This window comes from Triticum urartu, chromosome 6 (assembly GCF_003073215.2).
Source record: "Triticum urartu cultivar G1812 chromosome 6, Tu2.1, whole genome shotgun sequence".
Lineage (NCBI taxonomy): Eukaryota > Viridiplantae > Streptophyta > Magnoliopsida > Poales > Poaceae > Triticum > Triticum urartu.
This window is the reverse complement of record NC_053027.1, coordinates 117071487-117092680: the sequence shown is the minus strand read 5'-3', so window position 1 is coordinate 117092680 and position 21194 is coordinate 117071487.

Here is a 21194-nt window from a genome sequence, read left to right as displayed (position 1 = left end):
CCGCCACCGATTCACAAACATGCATGCTAGTGGCCGACCGGGACATCGATTCATTGCTGAGACGTGCAAGTGTGTGCTTGCTTGCATGCACTTTAATGCATTAAATAATGCACCCACGGCCATACCCTTAATTAGCCCAAGATAATTAGGCAAAGCATATTTTCTTTCTCTCTCTTTATCCTATTTACACGAGACACAAATATATTCCAAAATACAATAACTTTATTTATTTTGAAAATATCCAACAATTCCCCACCATTTTCAAAATAAAAGGAAATTACATGACTCAGTTTTACAAACGACTAAACTACCTAGATCTTCGATAGTCCTGGAATCTCCATGCATATATGTGGATGTCTTTCGATTGAATCCAATACTTAGTGGACGCGAATCAAAGTTGACCAGAATCGCAAGGTAGACAAGCTTTGAACCAGCTATTCTGTTCGACCAACCGGACCTGCGCCACACAGAGAAATTCATACCCTTTGAGTGTTCATTTTTGCTAACGCATTTGAAAGGCCATGCGTTTATACCCTTTTCATGAATGAATTCAGAATTCAAGCCCCGTACTCTTAGAAGCGGCCCCACTTCACATTCATATAGGTAGGGTCTATCGGAAGTAGCCCATAACTAGTACTTCAACATAAGATTGTTATAGACCTATTAAGAGCAAACCAGCTCAACCTTTCTTGTTTACATTATGGTACCTAGCACTATGTCTCATGGGATGGAACAATATACTTAGTGCTAGCAATCACACATTAGGTGTACTTTGTCTCATTGAACTCAAGACTTAATGTTGGATATTAAGCGTTGAGTTGAGGTTCCACCTTAGGCGATTAATCAATGGGCTTGAGACCCATGCCTCTTCCCGTCTTGTGCACAATATCCCTAGCAAGTGCCTTTGTGAAAGGATCTGCTAGATTCTGACTTGATCGTACAAAGTCAATAGTGATAACTCCGTTTGTAATTAGTTGCCGCACCAAACTGTGCCTCAGTCCAATGTGCCTGGACTTTCCATTGTAAACTTCACTATAGGCTCTTGAAAGCGTGGATTGACTATCACAACGAATTGGCACCGGAGGTACCGGTCTAGGCCAAACCGGAATTCTGTATAACAAATCCCTTAGCCATTCTGCTTCTTGGCTTGCGGAAGCCAACGCAATAAATTCAGCAGCCATAGTAGAATCAGCTATACATGTTTGTTTCTTTGATTTCCATGATATAGCACCTCCAGCAAGGATAAAGATCCATCCGCTGGTAGAAGCATGATCTTCCCTATTAGTTATCCAACTGGCATCTGTATATCCTTAGAGAACAGAAGGATAACCACTATATGTAATTCCATAGTTCATTGTCTTTTTAAGGTATTTTAGCACCCTATAGACACCATGCCAATGTTGCTCACTTGGATTTTTAGTGTATTTACTTAAAGTTCCAATAGCAAAAGCTATATCGGACCTAGTGCATGTCATAGCATACATCAAACATCCAATAACTTGTGAATATTCTAATTGAGATATAGCCCTTCCATTATTGGACAATAGTTTCACATTTGGATCAATGGGTGTCGATGCTGAAATACAATCAAGATGATTAAATTTTTTCAGCACCTTCTCAATGTAATGAGATTGTGTCAAAGTAATGCCTTTGTCATCTCTTATTATTTTAATACCAAGAATGACATCAGCCACACCCAAGTCTTTCATGGCAAAATTATAAGCAAGAAAACCTTTAGTTAATTCCAGTTGTTCTAAATCAGTACCAAAAATTAACATGTCGTCAACATATAGACATATTACCACACCTTTTCCATTATCAAACTTGCTATATACACATTTATCACATTCATTTATTCTATAACCACTAGCTAACAAGACTAGATCAAATTTGTGATGCCATTGCTTAGGGGCTTGTTTTAATCCATATAAGGACTTAACAAGTTTGCATACTTTCCGCTCTTGTCCAGGTATAACAAAGCCTTCGGGTTGTTGCATGTATACCTCCTCATCTAATTCACCATTCAAGAATGCAGTTTTCACATCCATTTGATGAATGACAAGTTTATAAATGGACGCAAGAGCAATCAAAACCCTTATAGTAGAAATTCTAGCAACCGGTGCATAGGTATCAAAATAATCTATGCCTTCCTTTTGGGTAAATCCCTTTGCAACTAGTCGAGCCTTATATTTATCAATTGTTCCATCTACCTTCATTTTCTTTCTAAATATCCACTTGCATCCAATAGGTTTGCAACCAGGTGGGAGGTCCACCAAAATCCAGGTATTATTACCCATGATTGAATCCATTTCATCTATAATTGCTTCTTTCCAGAATGAAGCATCATGAGACTTCATAGCCTCACTGTAAGTCAATGGATCAGCATCAATATTATAAAAATACACCCTTTGTTTGTGAACAGAATCTCTAGTCCCTTCTACAAGGTACATTTGAAAATCTGGACCAAAGGACTTTTCCTTTCTTGCTCTTTTGCTTTTCCTTGGTTCAAGGTTTTGACGTGTTTCAACATTTTCTTGTGTTTCCACATTTTTAGGAAGAATATCTTTGGGTCTAGGAATCGAAGTAAACCGACTTTCATCGAATATGGCATCCCTTGACTCTATCACAGTATTTACCAAAATATAGTCATTATTTTCAACAACCATGAACCTCCATGCCTTGCTATGTTGTGCATAGCCTATAAATACACATTCGATGCCTCTTTCACCCAGTTTTCTTTTCTTCGATTCAGGAACCCTCACAACATCCCTACAACCCCAAACTTTTAAATAGCTCAGATTAGGCTTTTTATTCTTCCATAATTCATATGGGGTCTTTTGGATTCTTTTAGTGGGAACCCTATTTAAAATATGACACGCTGTTAAAAGTGCTTCACCCCAATATCCTTGTCCAAGCCCAGAATTAGAAAGCATAGCATTTACCATTTCGGTTAATGTCCGATTTTTTCTTTCAGCGATACCATTTTGTTGTGGTGTATAAGGTGCAGTAGTTTCATGAATAATACCAGTGGACTCAAAGTAACTACCATTAATGTATTCTCCTCCCCGATCAGATCGCAAGCATTTTATGGAACAATCACAAAGTAATTCTACTTCTGTTTTGAAAATTTTAAATTTTTCAAGCGACTCATCTTTACTACGAAGCAAATGAATATAGCAGAATCGCGAGTAATCATCAATAAATGTGATAAAATATTTCTTTCCACCTATGCTAGGAGTGCTATGAAAATCACAAACATCCGAGTGGATTAATTGAAGTAATTTGCTAGTTCTAACCACTTTTGGAAAAGGTATCCTAGTGATTTTAGTAAGCATACATGTTCTACATAAATCACTAGCATTGCGTTTGAAATCTGGAATCAAATCCATCCTTGCCATATCATGCATTTTTCGAAAATTAACATGACCCAAACGATTATGCCAAATATAATGAGAAGACTCAAGCAAGTAAGCAGAAATATCATTCTTATTATTGATGTTCATCTTGAACATGCCCTCACACATGTAGCCCTTTCCCACAAATACACCGCCTTTGGACAGGACAAATCTCCCTGACTCAAAGACTAACTTGAAGCCATGCCTATCAAGGATACTACCAGACACAAGGTTCTTTCTAACCTCTGGCACATGATAAACATCACGAAGACTAAGTGTCTTGCCTGAAGTAAAATCAAGTATAACAGTACCTTTTCCTTGCACTTGTGCAATGGACGAGTTGCCCATGTACACATTGGTACCTTCTTCGACCGGTTCATAGGTCTTGAATAATTTCTTGTCCTTGCACACATGCTTAGTTGCCCCGGAATCAATCCACCATGCCGCATCATCTTCGAGAATATTAGCCTCTAAGATCATTGCTACAAAGTTTTTCTTTGCAGTACCACCGTCTTTGTTTTTACGGTAGCGACAATCTTTCTTCATGTGGCCAGGTTTTCCGCAACTCCAGCAACCAGCCGCATGCCGCTTCTTGTTCTTCTTGTCATTAAATGACGCACGAGAACGTTTCTTTGTGAACTTCTCCTCCTCCACCGCATGGATTTTGGCATTTTCAGCAATATGCTCTTTACCATCATCTTGTCGACGGTATTCCTCCTCGATGCGGAGATGGTTTGCCAAATCCTCAAGAGTCATGTCCTCTTTGTGATGCTTGAGACCTTTCTTAATCTCTTTCCATGTTGGGGGAAGTTTGTCGATGACAGAAGGCACTACAATAGTCTCATCCATGTGCAAGCCATATTGATTGAAAGAATTGTAAAGACGTTCTACTTCATAAAATTGCTCCATGATGGGCCTACCGTCAACCATCTTGTAATTATTAAAGCAACTAACAAGGAACTTCTTACTTGTAGCATCTTCCGACATGTAGCGAGCCTCTAATTTCTCCCAAAGTATCTTTGCAGTTTCCACATTATGATACACATCGAACAAGTTGTTCTCCATGCCATTCAGAATGTGACCACGGCAAATGAAGTCGTCATTGTCCCATTTATTGCGTTCACGTACAATGTTGTTGTTGTTTCCTTCCGGCCTCGGCGTTGTCAAGACATAGCCTACATTGAGAGTTGTGAGAAGAAACTTCATCTTCTTTTGCCAACGCAGAAAGTTGCCACCATCAAAGCGCTCCAACTTGACGAAGTCCGAAGACATCCCCTTCAATGTTGTGGTAGTGGAAGAAGCCATCACGACCAAAATAAGCCTTAAGAATGTGAGAGAAATTTGTTGACGGAGATGTTTCAAAGATGATGAAGCGGCTTCAAGGCGCGTGACGGTGTTGCTTTCCTTAAGGCTTATTTGTCCCCACCAGAAGGTGTGCACCGGGTTACCAACAATAGCCTTGTAGGATACAATGAAGCCCGTCGCCGGCAAGTGCACTCTTGACAACGACCTTGAACACTCTTGTGACAATACAGGACTATCAATGTTACTAGAATCCAATGCCCTGCAGCAAGCATTGTACCCTAGAGATCTAGCGAGAGAGAGCACTGGATGTTTGGTGGTATGCCATGCTTCAGTTTTTCACTTCTTTCTTGTGCGAATGAACTAAAAGCATCCTCCAGTATTTATACTTGCCCAAGGGTTGCCTCGAGGAGACACCTGCCCAGAAAGACGCTCGTTCGATTAGGCACCTATTCGAAACGTGCGGCCATCAGTCTAAAGCAACAGATGTCTCTTCAGCCAACAGACATCTCTTCGGCATCCAACCGCCACCGATTCACAAACATGCATGCTAGTGGCCGACCGGGACATCGATTCATTGCTGAGATGTGCAAGTGTGTGCTTGCTTGCATGCACTTTAATGCATTAAATAATGCACCCATGGCCATACCCTTAATTAGCCCAAGATAATTAGGCAAAGAATATTTTCTTTCTCTCTCTTTATCCTATTTACACGAGACACAAATATATTCCAAAATACAATAACTTTATTTATTTTGAAAATATCCAACAGGCCATTGGTGAGGAGGTAGCCAGGCTCTTGGCGGATGGGTTTGTCATTGAAGTATTTCATCCTGAGTGGTTGGCTAACCTGGTGCTAGTACTTAAGAAGAACGGCACTTAGCGTATGTGTGTGGATTACACAGATTTGAAAAAGGCTTGTCCATCTAATCCATTTGCTCTCCCTCGTATTGATCAAATTATTGATGCTACAGCTGGTTGTGAGCATTTGAGTTTTCTGGATGCTTATTCTGGTTATCATCAGATCAAAATGGCAGTTAAGGACCAGGAGAAGACATCATTTACAACTCCCTTTGGAGCCTTCTGCTATGTATCTATGCCTTTTGGGCTCAAGAGTGCCCAGGCGACTTATCAGCGCTGTGTGCAGAATTGTCTTCATAATCAGATTGGGCGTAATGTTCATACTTATGTGGATGATATTGTGGTGAAGTCGAGAAAGGAGGAGATGTTAATAGATGATTTGAAGGAAACTTTTGATAGCCTCCAGGTCTATAAGATGATGCTTAATCCAGCCAAGTGTGTTTTTAGTGTACCGGCAGGCAAGCTCTTGGGGTTTCTAGTGTCTAAAAGGGGCATTGAAGCTAATCCGGAAAAGATCAAAGCTATTACGTCTCTGGCTAAACCGGCGTGTATCAATGATGTTCAATGTCTGGCGGGCCGTATTGCAGCACTGAGCCGGTTTATCAGCCGATTGGGAGAGAAAGCTATCCCTCTATATCAGATGATGAAAAAGACAAACAATTTTGGCTGGAGTGATGCTGCTAATGCGGCATTGGAGGACTTGAAGAAACAGTTAGCTGAGCCACCTGTCCTTGCTGCTCCGGTCGATAAAGAGCCGTTGTTGTTGTATGTGGTTGCTAATTCCCGGGCTGTTAGTGTGGCCATCGTGGTGGAGCGCAAGGAGGCTGGGAAGGAATATTCGGTTCAACGGCCGGTTTATTATATCAGCGAGGTGCTTATTGAGTCCAAGCAGAGGTACCCACATTGGTAGAAGCTGGTGTATGGAGTTTTTATGGCGAGCCGGAAGCTTAAGCAGTATTTTCAGGGTCACCCCATCACTGTGGTCAATTCTGCCCCTTTGGGAGATATAATCCAAAACAGGGAAGCAACTGGCCGGGTTGCCAAGTGGGCCATTGAGCTTGGACCTCACCGGTTAAAATATATGCCTCGGACGGCAATCAAGTCCCAAGCGCTTGTAGACTTCATCAATGACTGGACAGAGTTGCAGGCGCCAGAAGAGAAGCCGGATCACACTTATTTGACTATTCATTTTGATGGGTCCAGGCAATTGGAGGGCTCAGGGGCTAGAGTCATGTTAACTTCCCCAAGAGGTGATAAGTTTTGTTATGTTCTCCGTTTAATGTTCCCTTGCACTAACAATGCAGCTGAATATGAGGCTTTACTCCACGGTCTTCGAATGGCTAAGGAGATGAATTTAAGCCAGGTTAAGTGCTTTGGTGACTCAGACCTGGTGGCTCAACAAGTGTCTGGTACTTGGGATTCCAAGGACCCGCTCATGGCAGCATATCGTTGAGAGGTGGATACGGTTGCTGGACACTTCAAAGGTTATCAGGTTGACCATGTGGACCGGCGAAAGAACGAAGCGGCGGATGCTTTAAGCCGTTTGGGTTCCCAACATAAACCGGCTCTACCCAATGTTTTTCTGGACGTTTTGCATAACCCGTCGGTCAAGCTACCTATAGAGGAGGATTTGGCTGTTCCTTATCCGGAGGCTCAGTTGGTGGCGGCTCTTCATGTTGTCCCAGATTGGATGGTTCCATATTTGGCGTATATGAACCGGGGCGAGTTACCGGAGGATGAAACTTTGGCCAGGCAGATAGTCCGGCGATCCAAGTCAATGACCATTGCCAATGGAGAATTGCATCATTGTAGTGTAACAGGGACGTTTCAGCATTGCGTGTCCCCTTAAGAAGGTTGTGAGATTTTGCGTGAGATCCACGAAGGGGATTGTGGTCACCATGCCGGTTCAAAGTCTCTTGTAGCCAAGGCCTTTTGTCACGGCTTCTATTGGCTGAGGGCTCATGCTGATGCTGAAGACTTGGTCAAAAAGTGTGATGGCTGTCAAAAATTCTCACGGCGCGCTCATGTACCGACTCAAGAGTTGAGGATGATTCCAATCACTTGGCCGTTTGCAACTTGGGGGCTCGATATGGTTGAGCCCTTTAAGAGATCCAAGGATAAGAAGACCCACCTTCTGGTGGCGGTTGATAAGTTCACTAAGTGGGTGGAGGCAGAGCCAGTCAGTAAGTGTGATGCAGCCACGGCAGAAATTCATCAAGAAGGTTATTTTCCGGTTTGGTTTTCCACACAGCATCATAACTGATAATGGCACTAATCTGTCCAAGGGTGCTATGAAAGAATTTTGTCAACATGAGCATATCCGGCTTGACGTGTCATCAGTGGCTCACCTCCAGTCTAATGGTCAAGCAGAGAGAGCCAATCAAGAGATCCTGAGAGGCATCAAGCCCCGGCTCATGGTTCTTTTGCAACGGACGTCGGGTTGTTGGGTGGAGGAGTAACCTTCTGTGTTATGGAGCATAAATACCACGCCCAACAGATCTACAAGTTACACGCCTTTTTTCATGGTTTACAGAGCAGAGGCGGTTCTCCCTAGTGACATCCGTCATGACTCGCCTCGTGTGGCGGCTTATGTCGAAGTTGACAATGAGAAGGCACGACAGGAAGCACTTGACCTGTTAGATGAGGGGCGTGACATTGTAGCAGCTCGGTCGGCGATTTACCAGCAAGATCTGCATTGTTATCACAGCCGCCGGGTTAGAACAAGAACTTTTCAAGAAGGCGATCTGGTGCTCTGACTCATCCAGGATCAGACTGATATGCACAAGTTATCCCCGCCTTGGGAACGACCCTTTGTGGTCAGCAAGAATCTGCATAATGGGTCATACTACCTTATCGATGTTCGAGAGCACAAAGACTCACGTAAATCAGAGGAGGAGACCCACCGGCCGTGGAATATTGCTCATCTTCGGCCTTACTACACCTGAGCCATAGGCTCCTCTTATGTACATATTTTTGACGATGTATATATTGTGATCAATATAATAAATCAGCATCCCTGCTAAAGTGGGGTCTTTGCTATTTTCCCTTAAGAGTTTTTGGTTACATGGGGGCTTCTGTTTATAAAGCGGAGTTCTTATTACCCATCGATCTGGCTTATAAAGCCACATAAAAAACATGGGGGCTTGTCACCCAAAGTTAAAAAGGGGCCAAAGAGAGTGTTGCGAAAGCACAACTCAAACATAGGCACCCACTGAGCACAACTCAAAATATTACCTGGGGGCTCTTTTGTTGCACAACAACAAAGAGTTTTAACCCTTGTAATAGGCTATCAAGCCAGGCTTGGAAGCCAGGTGTATTCACCTAAAACCCCGGGTTATCCTTCCTTTTGAAGTAAGTCACTCCGCCTAGGTAATCCTGGTACGACCCGCCGAACGTTTGGCAAGTCAATCTTATACAGACCTTGAACTTGTCAAAGTTAAATTGACGATTGGTTAATGTGAGGTCCATCTTAAAAGGCTTTGTAAAATGGTTTAACTCAGTGGCCTGGCAGCCCATGAAAAGCCTCGATTTTGGGCCTGGCAGCCCATGAAAAGCCCTGCGTCTTCCCATGATTTTATTCAACAAATTTTCTCTTTTTGAGGTTTACAACATTTTATGATAAACCAGTGTTTATTGGCTCGGTCTGGTTTTTGACTATAAGTCACCACTATAAAATAATCCAGTGTTTATTAACCGATATGGTTTCAACTACAAGTCGCCAGTATCATATACGGATAATCCGGTGTTTATTACAACCCGGTACGGTTTTATTATAAACCGGCAAAATATGGGAGGAGTTATCAATACTCAAGATTGGGGTTATCACCCTTACTACAAAAAGTTGGTGAAACCAACAATGTGATTCAATGTCACAGGTATGATATAGTTCATATTTAATTATTTTCAATGCAGCCTTGGTTATAAACCCGGGTTATGTGTTGGGCATTATGACCCGTCCGGCGGTAAACCGCTAGGACACTTTAAACTTGTTGTATGCAGAAACAAGTTGACTAAAGCTGCTGAGAATGATAAGCAGACATAGTATAATGATGGCGGATTAACTATGTCATGCAAAATGAGTATGCACGATGGCATAGCAGGCAAAGTGTTTCAACTAGCCTATTACAAGGCGCTTTGATGCCCAAAAGAGTAATTGTTTTCAGCAAGTGTTGTGGCATGCAAAAGGCTAAACCGCCCTCTGGATCATGACTCCTCGCCGGGCTGACTTGACGGTTGTGGATCATCCTGCGCCGGTTCATCCTCCTCCTCTCCACCTAGTGGCTGGAAGTCAATGGTTGCCCAATCGATCCCAGTTAGGGCTTGGCATACAGCTTCATTGCTTATAAGCATGGAGGGTTCAACATCAGGGGAATAAGTATGCTTACAGATTGGCGGGATAAGATTTTGCACATCATAAGTTGGCACGTTAACTCGCTTGTTATCGGCGTCGTAAATTGACTGATAATGGGAAAGATCGGTTTCTTCAGCCAACTTGCTAGCCAAGGGACGCATTTCCCTCGTCAAAGCTCGGAGATCATCATTATCAAAATATGATCCGTCCTCCCTTAAGCTTGGATAGCCATTCCACACGTCAGTCGGATCAAGATCAGGTACCCATGCTTTCGCCCGGGTTAGTGCGGTCAGAGCACCAGCCCTTGCAGCTGATCTTTTTAACTCTTCAAACCGTGCAGGCAGCATCGACAACCTTTCTAAGGTTTCCTTGATTAAAGTTGGGGGCGGCTTGTTATGAGAGGCAGTACATATGATCCATTGCGCGCCAATATATAATTGCTCTATAAGAGTATAGGAAGCCTTAAATTTCTTCTGCATGTCAGAGCCCAGATGGGTAGTGCAAGTTCCTGCATCATTACAAACATCGATAAACCAGCAGCTTATGGGATAATACATGTTGAAAGCTTATAATAAGGATATTTACCAAACACAGCAGTGGTCATGGAATTTATCTGCCGCTTCAAGCCAGTCAGCTCTTCTACCACCGGTTTAAGAGCTGCTTCTGCATCCTCAGCCCTTTTCTGCAATGTGGATTTCTCTATGTCCCAATCCGCTCGCTCCTTCTTGAAACTCTCCTTCAGCTTCTCCATGGCTGCTAAGACACTGGTCAACTCATCTTTGGCTTTGGAGGTTTCTGCTTGTTGGGACTTGATGTTTTCTTGAAGATCAGCGGTTTGGGATTCCTTTTTGCTCAGCTCAGCCTATAAGAGACATACATATCATGAGTTGGCAGAACATATTTGAAGTACCAAGCACATAACAAGTTATACACTTGATACTTGGGGGCTAATGCCTATTTGCTTGTTATCAGAAATTTTTGCAAGTCCCAAGCACAATACAAGTATTATTCCTGGCACTTGGGGGCTAATGTATATTTGCTCAAAGTAACATTATGGATATTCTTCCATTTAGTCAGCTTAGTGGATGATTGGTGTACAATGCTATTCAACAAAAGATTTGGCAGGATAAAAGTCCTGGTTCATCTTGAAAGAATAAACCGTCCCTTGGGGGCTACACAGGCGAAAGTTGCAAAGCTAATATTCTAAAGTCCCGGTTCATCTTGAAAATATAAACCGGCCCTTGGGGGCTACGCAAACACAGTTGAGGTATTACAAAGTCCCGGTTTACATTAATATCATAACCCGGCCCTTGGGGGCTACTGGAGTTGATATTAGAAATGGGACACAAGACAGAAACAGTTATGCAGAGTTAAGAAACAGTTACCTCATATCGCTCTTTCATCCGGTTCACTAAACCGGCTTCATAGTCGCGTCTTGTGTACATACGGTTCAGAAAGCCAGAATGAATGTCTTGGGCGTTGAGGTGGGCATAGCTTGACAAATCTGCATCCCATTTGGCTTTGTCCATGGAAGAAAATTCTTCCTTGGCACTATGCTTTGATAAAGTGACAGGATTGCCAGGGGTGTTGTGGCCAAAGCCAGTAATCATAATATCATCCGCCTTGTCATCAGCAGTCTTGACTGGGCTTGACGGTTTATCAGCAGCTCGGACCGGGCATGTCGGTTTATCAACATGGCCCATTGGATCAACTTCCACTTGTTCAACAAAAAGGTCATGATCTTGCGGTGGTGGATCATCAAGCATGGTGTCAGCATTGGCTTCTTCCGGTTCTGGAGTTTTTTCCGATTCAGTGACCACATTGTCATCAGTCGGTTTATTTAATTTGGACTTCTTGCTGGGCCTAGGTTTTGCGCCGAGAACAAACATAAAGGTCAATGCATCGGGCAAACATAAGGTATTAAAGGTAAATTTAAAGCATAACTCACCCAGGAACCGTCTTGTGGGTTGGAAGTTGTGTGGCCATTGACTCGCCAGATGATGAATGAGGTGTTCTCTGATAGTTTGAGTCAGACGGATTAAGAGGCTAACGGAAATAACCAGCCTTGGGATAGGAAGTATCAGAAATATAAGAGACCTCTGATCGACGTTTCCGGACCGGAGTATTCGGTAAACCGGCTGAGGTAACTACCTAGCCACTCTGCCGGGTTGTGCGGCGAGCTTTGTGTTGCTGCTTCTTCAAAGGAAAGTTTGGGTCCAAGTGAGCTAGGGGGTGAGAAAATCTTACTTTCCGGTTTGCTTGACGGATTTTCTGTGTTGGCAGAGGATCTGAACTAGAGGAAAGAATAATTAACTCTACATCATCAGCATGGCTAGCTTCGGCGTCATCCTGATAATAGTCATTGTCAATGAGGTGTATGAAAAAAGAACCAAGAGAATCAAGTTCTACCTCTGATTCCGGATTATCCAAATCATCATCAACATTTGGTTCAGAGGATTTGGCGATTCTCTTCTTGGCAGGTTTTTTGGTAACCTTAGTCTTGGGGTGAGGTGTCTTTGCCGGTTTATCCTGTGGTTTCTTCTTCCAGAACGGATCATCACCCTGTCCAAGATTGACAAAATTTTGAGGGAATATTGAAAAAGGTCAGATTAAAGTAAGAGTTATATGATTCTTACAGCGGGCGGTTTATTGAAAATGCAGAAGGGACTAAACCCTGTTTTGCTGCAGACCGCCACCGGTTCATCCAATATCTTTTTAACAGCTTCTGTAATTTCAGTATTAGTTAGCTGAATGTTGATATGCCGTTGAGGATCTTTCAACTCCCCTGTATACTCGCACATCAAACCTGGGCGACGGCTTAAAGGCAGAATGCTCCAGGATATCCAGCAGCGAACAAAGTCAACGCTTGTTTAACTGTTCGCAACAAAGGCTCTGAGCTTTGAGAGTTGTGGTGCGTAGTTGGACCGTTCCTTTGCAGTAAGCCTTTGAGGGCATGGATGCGTATTGGTAAGCCGGTGAGCACGATAACCCAACAGAGGATTCTCTTCAATAGGAGACGTATCTCGGCAATAGAACCAAGTCTGGTTCCAATCTTTGGGGTGATTATGATGTTTGGCGTGAGGAAAACTGACATCTTTCCTCTTTTGAATTGAACCCCCGCCAAGTTCAGTATTGGGCCCATCTGTAAATTCAGTACGGCGGTTCAAATAGAAGAAGTCTCTAAACAATTCAACAATGGGTTCTTCCTGTAGATAAGCTTCGCAGAACACTTGAAAGTTACAAATATTGGACATAGAGTTGGGTCCAACATCTTGAGGGTGGAGTTGGAAGCAAGCAAGCACGTCGTGGAATTTTTTTGATCCGGGAGGACTGAACCCTCGACCCAGGTGATCAACGAAGACAATCACTTCTCCATCCTTGGGTTCAGGAGGATTTTCTGGAATGGGGGCCCTTCAATGTATGACATCCTTTTTTGCTAAGGCGCCGGTTGCAACGCACCCATTCAGTTTTTCTTCAGTAACCCAGGAAGGGACCCAGTTACAAGCATAAAATTGTTTGGCCATTTCAATGAAAAGCTGGAAAAAGATCAATGCCAGTTTAAGATTCATGACTGACAAGTATAAAGCATTGCAAGGTCAGAAGGAGAAGACGTTGAAGCATATATACATGTTGAACCAGATTCTGGCATTGGCAGGGTTACAAAAATGACGAATCGGCGGTTTAATAGAGGGCTAATGGTACCTGGCGGATTATAAATTTCTAAAGGTTAAACCGCCTACTTTGGTATGGAAGGCATAGATCTGAAATAACTAAGGGATGGAAAAACAAATTTCGCAGATTGATATGATAATTTCAGATCTGCAGCATGTCAGCAAATCAAAATATATTCAGACCTAAAATATAGGTGCTTAACCAGTTCATCAGGTCCAGATGAGTTTTTTTCTATACGAAGAGGAGGTTCTAAGGATGAAAAAGGGGACTATAACTACGACTGCACAGGAAAATGTCAGATCTGATATCGCCATTTATGCTATGGAGAAGAACTGGGAAGAACCACACTAAGCTTCGATGAACTCGTAGAAAACCCTAACGGGATCTATGGGAGGAGCAAAGAAAGACTCACCAGGGCTATTGAACGCGGAGGCGTACAGGCAGAACTCTGGTCGAATCAGGTTGATGCAGCGGCCGTTGTTGGGGCAGAGGCGAAGGTCAACGGCGGCGGCAACGCTCGAGTACTGAGGCGACGCGAGTTGGAAGAAAGGCGAAGATGCAAGGGGAGAAAAGGAAAGGGACCCTTGGCCCTATTTATAAGATGAAGGAATAAGCAACAGGCACGGGAATCGAGGAACCCAAAAAATGGATATGTGACAGAGCTGTCGCCTCAATTTTCGGAGGCTCGTTAATAAATTAAGGTATATATGGTTCTTTAATGAATAGGTGATGTCATGACGGTTTATTATAATCTTGGAAGATGACGTCATGGTGGATTACAAGGTTTATTCAAAGGTACTGAAGAAGAAATTTTCCTAAGTGATGAAGATTGACATGAACAGGTTCAAATCAATCTGGGGCCTAATGTTGGGGATATAACTACTGAGTATAAACCGCCCAGGAGGGGCCGGGTTATACTTGTAAAAAGTTATCCATATTGAATCCCATGAAGACAAGGATATGGCGCTTTATGGAGGAGATTAACAAGAAGGCCCAGAAGCCCAAAGGCGGATTAGGGCCCATAGATGTAAACCGCCATATGGTAGTTGACTTGTGTTGAAAGATAAGAAATGGTAGAAACTGAGCTGGACACGTTGATGAGCCGGCCGCGATTCTGTGAACCGCAGGGCGTCAACCTGTGTATATAAAGGGACGACCCGGCGGCAGTTTAGGGACAACAAAGAGCAACTCGAGAGCCAGGTCAAGCGGATTCGCTCCCTGTTCATCGGAACCCTAGCAATTCCTCATCAACTGGATTAGGCCTTTACCTTCACCACAATGGGTCGAACCAGTATAAACTCCTTGCATCCTTTGTCCCACTTTAACCCCTTTAAGCTAACCCGTCGCGATGGCTCCACGACTAAGTCCTCACACTAGGACATCTGCCGTGACAAAACCACGACACTCTGCATCACCCATTTATACGTGTGGACGCACATGGTGCTGGCATGTCCCATGTCCCATCCACATGATCGTGCAGTGTATTCTGAGATGTTGTGCTACTTGTATTGGTACTATTTTAAATAAATGTTGAATTGAAGCTTTTGTATTTTAAGCAATGCCACTCTCAGAATTAACTACTGAACTATTTTAAGAGAATTTCTCTGTTAATATGAATCAATGCAACCGTTTTAGAAATGCTACTGTCCTATACTTTGTTTTCCATCAAGATAAGGTAGATGCTTCTTCTTGTGGCCGCATGTTTCATCCTCCTTTATTGGCAGTAATTGTTTCCTTTTTGCCTCTATTAAATCCGGGATATCTATTCAACTTGTTGCTATAGCAAACTTAAATGTCACATCGCTGACTTTACTTGATTTCAGAGTAACTGCACAAAACGAGATTGGATTTCGTATTCGTGTTGGGAGATTCGTACGTGATCTTGTGTGCGTCATGACAGGTTGGTACTTGCCTTCATCCACATGATCATGCAGTGTGTTTTTAGATGATGTGCTACTTGTATTGGTACTATTTTAAATAAATGTTGAATTGATGCTATTGTATTGCTGTCTTTCCCCATTAAGTAGTGAACAAAAATGGGATCAACCCAGACATTATGCTTGTTGCTTTGTTACAACAAACTCTGCATCACCCCCTTTATAAGTAGATGGAAGCACATGTTGTTGTTGCGCCCACTCTCCTCTGGAACTGTTTATGCTTTTTGTTAATCTAATGCCGCTGGTAAAATTAAGCAATGCCACTCTCAGAATTAACTACTGAATCTTATTTCAAAATTGCAACACTTGATAGGGATTGGCGGGATTACCATTTTTGTGGCCGCATGTTTCATCCTCCTTTATTGGCCAGTAATTGATTCCTTTTTTGCCTCTGTTAAAACAGGGATATCTATTCAACTTGTTTCTATTGCGACATTTTGCTTTGCTTAATTTTGGTGGAACTGCACAAAATGAGACCGGATTTCCATATATGTGTTGAGATCTCTCTCAGGTCTTCCTCACGAGTTGTTTCAAATCTTGGTCTTGAAAGGTCAGTACCGACTTTCCTCGGAATTAACTACTAAATCTTAGTTCAAAACTGCAACACTTGTTAGGGATCGGCGGGAGTACCATTTCTGTTAGGGATCGGCCGGAGTACATGTTTAAGAAATGTATTGTTCAGATAATGCCTGTGTTATTATATATCAGTTATAGTGTTTTACAAATGGTACTATCCTGCTTTGTAGTTCTTTCTACATGTTTAACCAAGGTATTGTTAAGATAATGTCTCTGTTAAAATGAATCTGTCGCATGGTTTTAGGAATGATACTTTTCTGCTTTGTCGTTCTTTATACATGTTGAAACAAGGCATTGTTAAGATAATGTCTCATTTAATATGAATGAATCACACTGATTGAGAATTGCTACTCTCCTGCTTTGTTTCCCATTAAGATAAGGTAGATCAGTAGATGTTTTTCTTCTTGGAGTACAAGTCATCAACCATTATTTCTCAGTAATTGTTTCCCTTATACCTTCCGTTGCTTATAGGGATATCAAAATTAAAGCTCCGTTTTATTCTGACTTTGATTTTAGTTGAACTGCACAAAAGGAGCCAATGTGTCTAAGGCAAACTGCTGCATTAGTGGGTCCAGTTGTTCTTACCACTTTGCAGAAAGAAGCAGTCACTATTTGCACTACATTACACAAGGAATGATCGAGAAGCTTTATAGAGTATTAGTAGACGCTGGTGACATGACTAGTATGCAGAGAGCATAGGAAACTCTACAACACGTGGAGTGCACCGGGCAAAAAGTGCCCAAACAAGTACAGGAAGCCAGGACAGGACTCCAAATCTGTCAACGTCATTCTAAGCAACAATGATGGGGCATCTGGGTATGGTAATCTGTTTACCGTACTTTCTGTTTGTTAGTCCACCGATTGGTGGGTTGACACTGAGCCAATATTCATGTGTGTGCTGCTGTGTCTTTGTTTTCTTGCAGCATATAAATACGAAATCCACAGGGATACTCAGCTTGATTTTAGTGGAACTGCACAAAATGTTTAGATGGTTCGTGTCCTCCATAATGCTTCATCATGCACAATTGATCGAATGGTTCTCTAATCATTCGTCGTCACCTTGAGCCACCAGACTATCAGATGACAAACTGATGACAAACCCTGCCCGTTCCACAATCATAGGCATTACATATTTTGAATGGGAAAAGCTTGTCAAAGTTGACATTAGTTTAATAAATTGGAATTGGAAAACCTTGTCAATTTTTGCTCATTGATGTTAGCCAGAAGACATGCATTTGATATTTTTGAGTGGGACGCCCTTTGTTGTGAGCAACATCGATCGTTTTTTCCTATTCCTGTCTTCAGTTCAGAAGTAAATATTTACTCTGCTGAGATGCATAGTCACATAATGTTGACTTATGTAAGATATTTTAAGAGTTTGTTTTGAATATTGTCTATGTAGTGTCAGGCCTTGTGTTTGATTGCAAAGTTGAGCTTGGAATGTTGTGGCATGCGGCATCACAAGCTGTTCACCGTGCCTCCTGAGAGTAATGCTTCGTATTGTTTTGCATATCGATCTGATGCCAGTGATCACTACAAAAAAAGACACATCCGTGACATTTTGGGCTGAATGAATTTTTTTTCTGTCATACATATGACACTTCAATGATGATAATTGTGACAAAACCCGGTATCATCATACATGTGGTCGACTCCTACTTCTATGACAAAAAATCATGACAGAAAATGGGCTTTTCGTCCTGGGCGGGCCGGAGACGCAGCTGCATGACATTCTTTGGGCCGTCCATGACGGAAAAAACTGTGGTAGAAGCAAGGGCGAGGAAAATTTCGGGGAGTTCCCGGTTACGGTGGGAGGTCGGGGGCCGAGCGATGCGCGTTTCTCTCATACACGTACGCGCATGTGTGCGAGGCGTTGGCTCTAACTGAACCCGAGCGAGGCGTTGGGCTCCAACTGAACTCGAGCAATTGCACTACAGGCTACGCGTTACTGAACCCAAGCGATCGATCGATGTCTGTTAACTGAACCCGATTGAGCGATTCCTTCGCTACTGCTGCTAACTGAAGCCGATCGATGCTGCCTTTGGGATGAACAGTGAGCGTTGCGGGGGGTTTTGGATGAACAGTGAGTGGTGGCGTTGCCTCTGGATGAACAGGACCCCGTGGTGTGGAGGGCTGGATGAATAGTAGACGGTGGAGGGGTGGTTGAACAGGACCCCGTGGTGTGGAGGGCTGGATGAACAGTAGACGGTGGAGGGGTGGTTGAATAGTAGCCGGTGGATTAGCGCGCGGTGGAGGCTGGATGAAGAGGACCCCGTGGAGGCTGGAGGAGGTCGACGGTAGCCCGTGGAGGCTGGAGGAGGTTGACGGTGGAGATGAACAGTATCCCGTGGAGTCCCATTTTGCGGTATGCCACATCCCTCCCGATGAACATGACCCCCGTTTCGACCGTAGCGCTCCAACACAAGTCAGTTTCGTCCGTTTTGCGGTACGCCACACCCCTCCCGATCAACAGGATCCCCGTTTCGACCGTAAGAGGTCCGTTTCGTCTGTTTTGCAGTACGCCACACCCCTCCCGATCAACAGGACGTCCGTTTCCTCCATTTTGTGCTACGCCAGACCCCTCCTGATCAACAGGACCCCGTTCCAAACGTAGGAGGTCCGTTTCCTCCGTTGTGCAGTACGCCAGGCCTCGTTTCCATCGCCTGTTCCGTCCAAGCCCTCCCGACGAACACGACCACGCATTCCGTTCCGACCCAGCCGGTTGGCTCCCACGCGTTTCATTGCCTCCCGATGAACACGACGCATTCCGTTGCCTCCCCATGACCACGACGCATTCCGTTGCCTCCCCATGAACATGACGCATTCCGTTGCCTCCCCATGAACACGACGACGACGCTGTTTCTGCATTCCGACCTAGCCATGTACACGAGCCCTGGTCGTACATATGCGCGAGTAGGCGTTCGAGACCCTTCCCGTATGTACACATACGTGGCCGTATTTTCTTTCTTCCACACTAGCCGCTGTATGTACGTGTACCTACGTGCGTGCCTCTACTACGACACGTGCGCGCCTCTACTACGACACGTGCGTGCCTCTACATCGACCAGTATGTACATACACGTTCGCGACCAGAATGATAACGCTACGTACACTTCGACTAGGTGGGTCCCGACTGTCAAGCACTTCCTTGCTTGCGAAGATGTAGCTGGTGGGTCCCAACAGTCAGGGGACGAATCGTTTTGTTTTGTTTTGCCCGGACGCACTTCCTTGCGTGCGAAGGTGTAGCTGCTGGGTCCCAGCAATAAGGCGGGCGGATCGTTTTTTTGCCCGGACGCACTTCCTTGCGTGCGAAGGTGTAGCTGGTGGGTCCCAGCAGTCGAGGGCCGAATCATTTTTTTTTCAGACACACTTCGTTGCATGCGAAGATGTAGCTGGTGGGTCCCAGCAGTCAGGGGGGCGAATCGCTTTTTTCCAGGATGCACTTCCTTGCGTGCGAAGATGTAGCTCGTGGGTCCCAGCAGTCAGGGGGCGAATCATTTTTTTCACGAAATACGGTGGCCCGTCCGGTGGGTCCCCACTATCACGTGGGGGAATAATTATTTTGCGCGTAATAAAGAGGCACTTCCTTGCGGCTGCCATGGACCCAGCTGTCAGCCTCTCCATGTACAGTCTATGCCCGATGGAAGTCGTTCCTTGACCACGTTGACCACGCCGCGCCGAGAGCACCCGGGCGGTGGACGACGACGAGGCCTAGGAAGGGGACGACGCGGAGCAAGGGAAGACGCGGCAGTGGATGCACACGCGGAGAGGAGTGCGAGGGTTCACTGGTTCGGCTGCGCTGCCGCCGCCGCAGAATAATAGGGGGTGTGGGTGAGTGGAGGGATGGCCTGGCCAACGGTGGGAGTAGTAGGGGGCGGTGAGGCCTCCGCGGCAGCACAGCCGGCCATGGGAGGCAGGAGCAGGCGGCACGACCGGCGCTGCTTTGGGCGGCTGGAGCAAGAAGACCAGATGTTGAAGAAGCATGACGGCTGTTGGATGGACATCGTACGGTCACTGCAGCTAGAATCATTTATATTGACTAAGTTGACAAAGCCCTTGGTACGTCAACTTAGTAGGCCCACATGTCAGCTTCCGAAATGGTGCGCCCCAGATGTCAAGGGGAAGAATCATTTTTTGGGCGGGTGAAGCTAGAATATCCGAGATTGAAGAAGAAGCACGGCATCCATTTGGATGGACATCCAATGGCCACTGCTGCTAGAACTATGTGTTGACTATAAGTTGACAAAGCCTTGCATACGCGTCAACTCTGTTTTTTAGGGGACGCGTCAACTTAGTAAGGCCACAAGTGTGTGGCAGAGAACTTATAGCCCATTTGAGATTTGTAAGAATGTGTAGCCCATTTTTGAATTCTAATGGAATTTACTACAACCCATTTACAGTTTGTTCAAAATACATCCCATTTCAACCAACCGTTCAAAACAGAATTCAATAAAATTTCCCACATTTTGATGGGATCCGAAATATTTTTATCCTGAAATTTCTAGTCAGATTAAATACAATTTCAATATAAATTTATATTATGTAAAAATCCAACGAAACATTGAGCTCGCAACAATTAATGAAATTAAAATTTTCAATATCCAAAAAATTATATTTTATAAAGTAATCACGTGTTTGGTGCATTTTTTTATAGTTACTGCCCAGTTTTTATAATTACATCCCATTTATTATTTCTTAAAGCCCATTTTCTTGTTAAGCCTAATGCATCCCTCCTAGGAAAGATTTGCAGCCCAGCGGGGCGGAGAATAACAACTTGACCTTGCCTGGGTATTCCTAAAAAAAAGTATAGCTGGGCTAGCCATTTTCAGCTTGAAAAAAATTAATATCTGGCCTGGGCTAGACGGGCCACAGCCTGCCCAGTTAATACCTGCAGCGATGTTTTCGTTGTTCTTCAGAGGAGAAAAATTAATATCTGGGCTAAACATCAAAAAACTCTGCAGTGCTCACACCTCAAAAACACAAATACTGCTCGAGCGGCTTGGTCACAGCCGTCGGGCGCTTCTTGTGCAATTCTCTCATTTATTGACTACTACATAGGTTGACAATGGTGTGGGACCGTGATGTCACGAAACCAAGAGG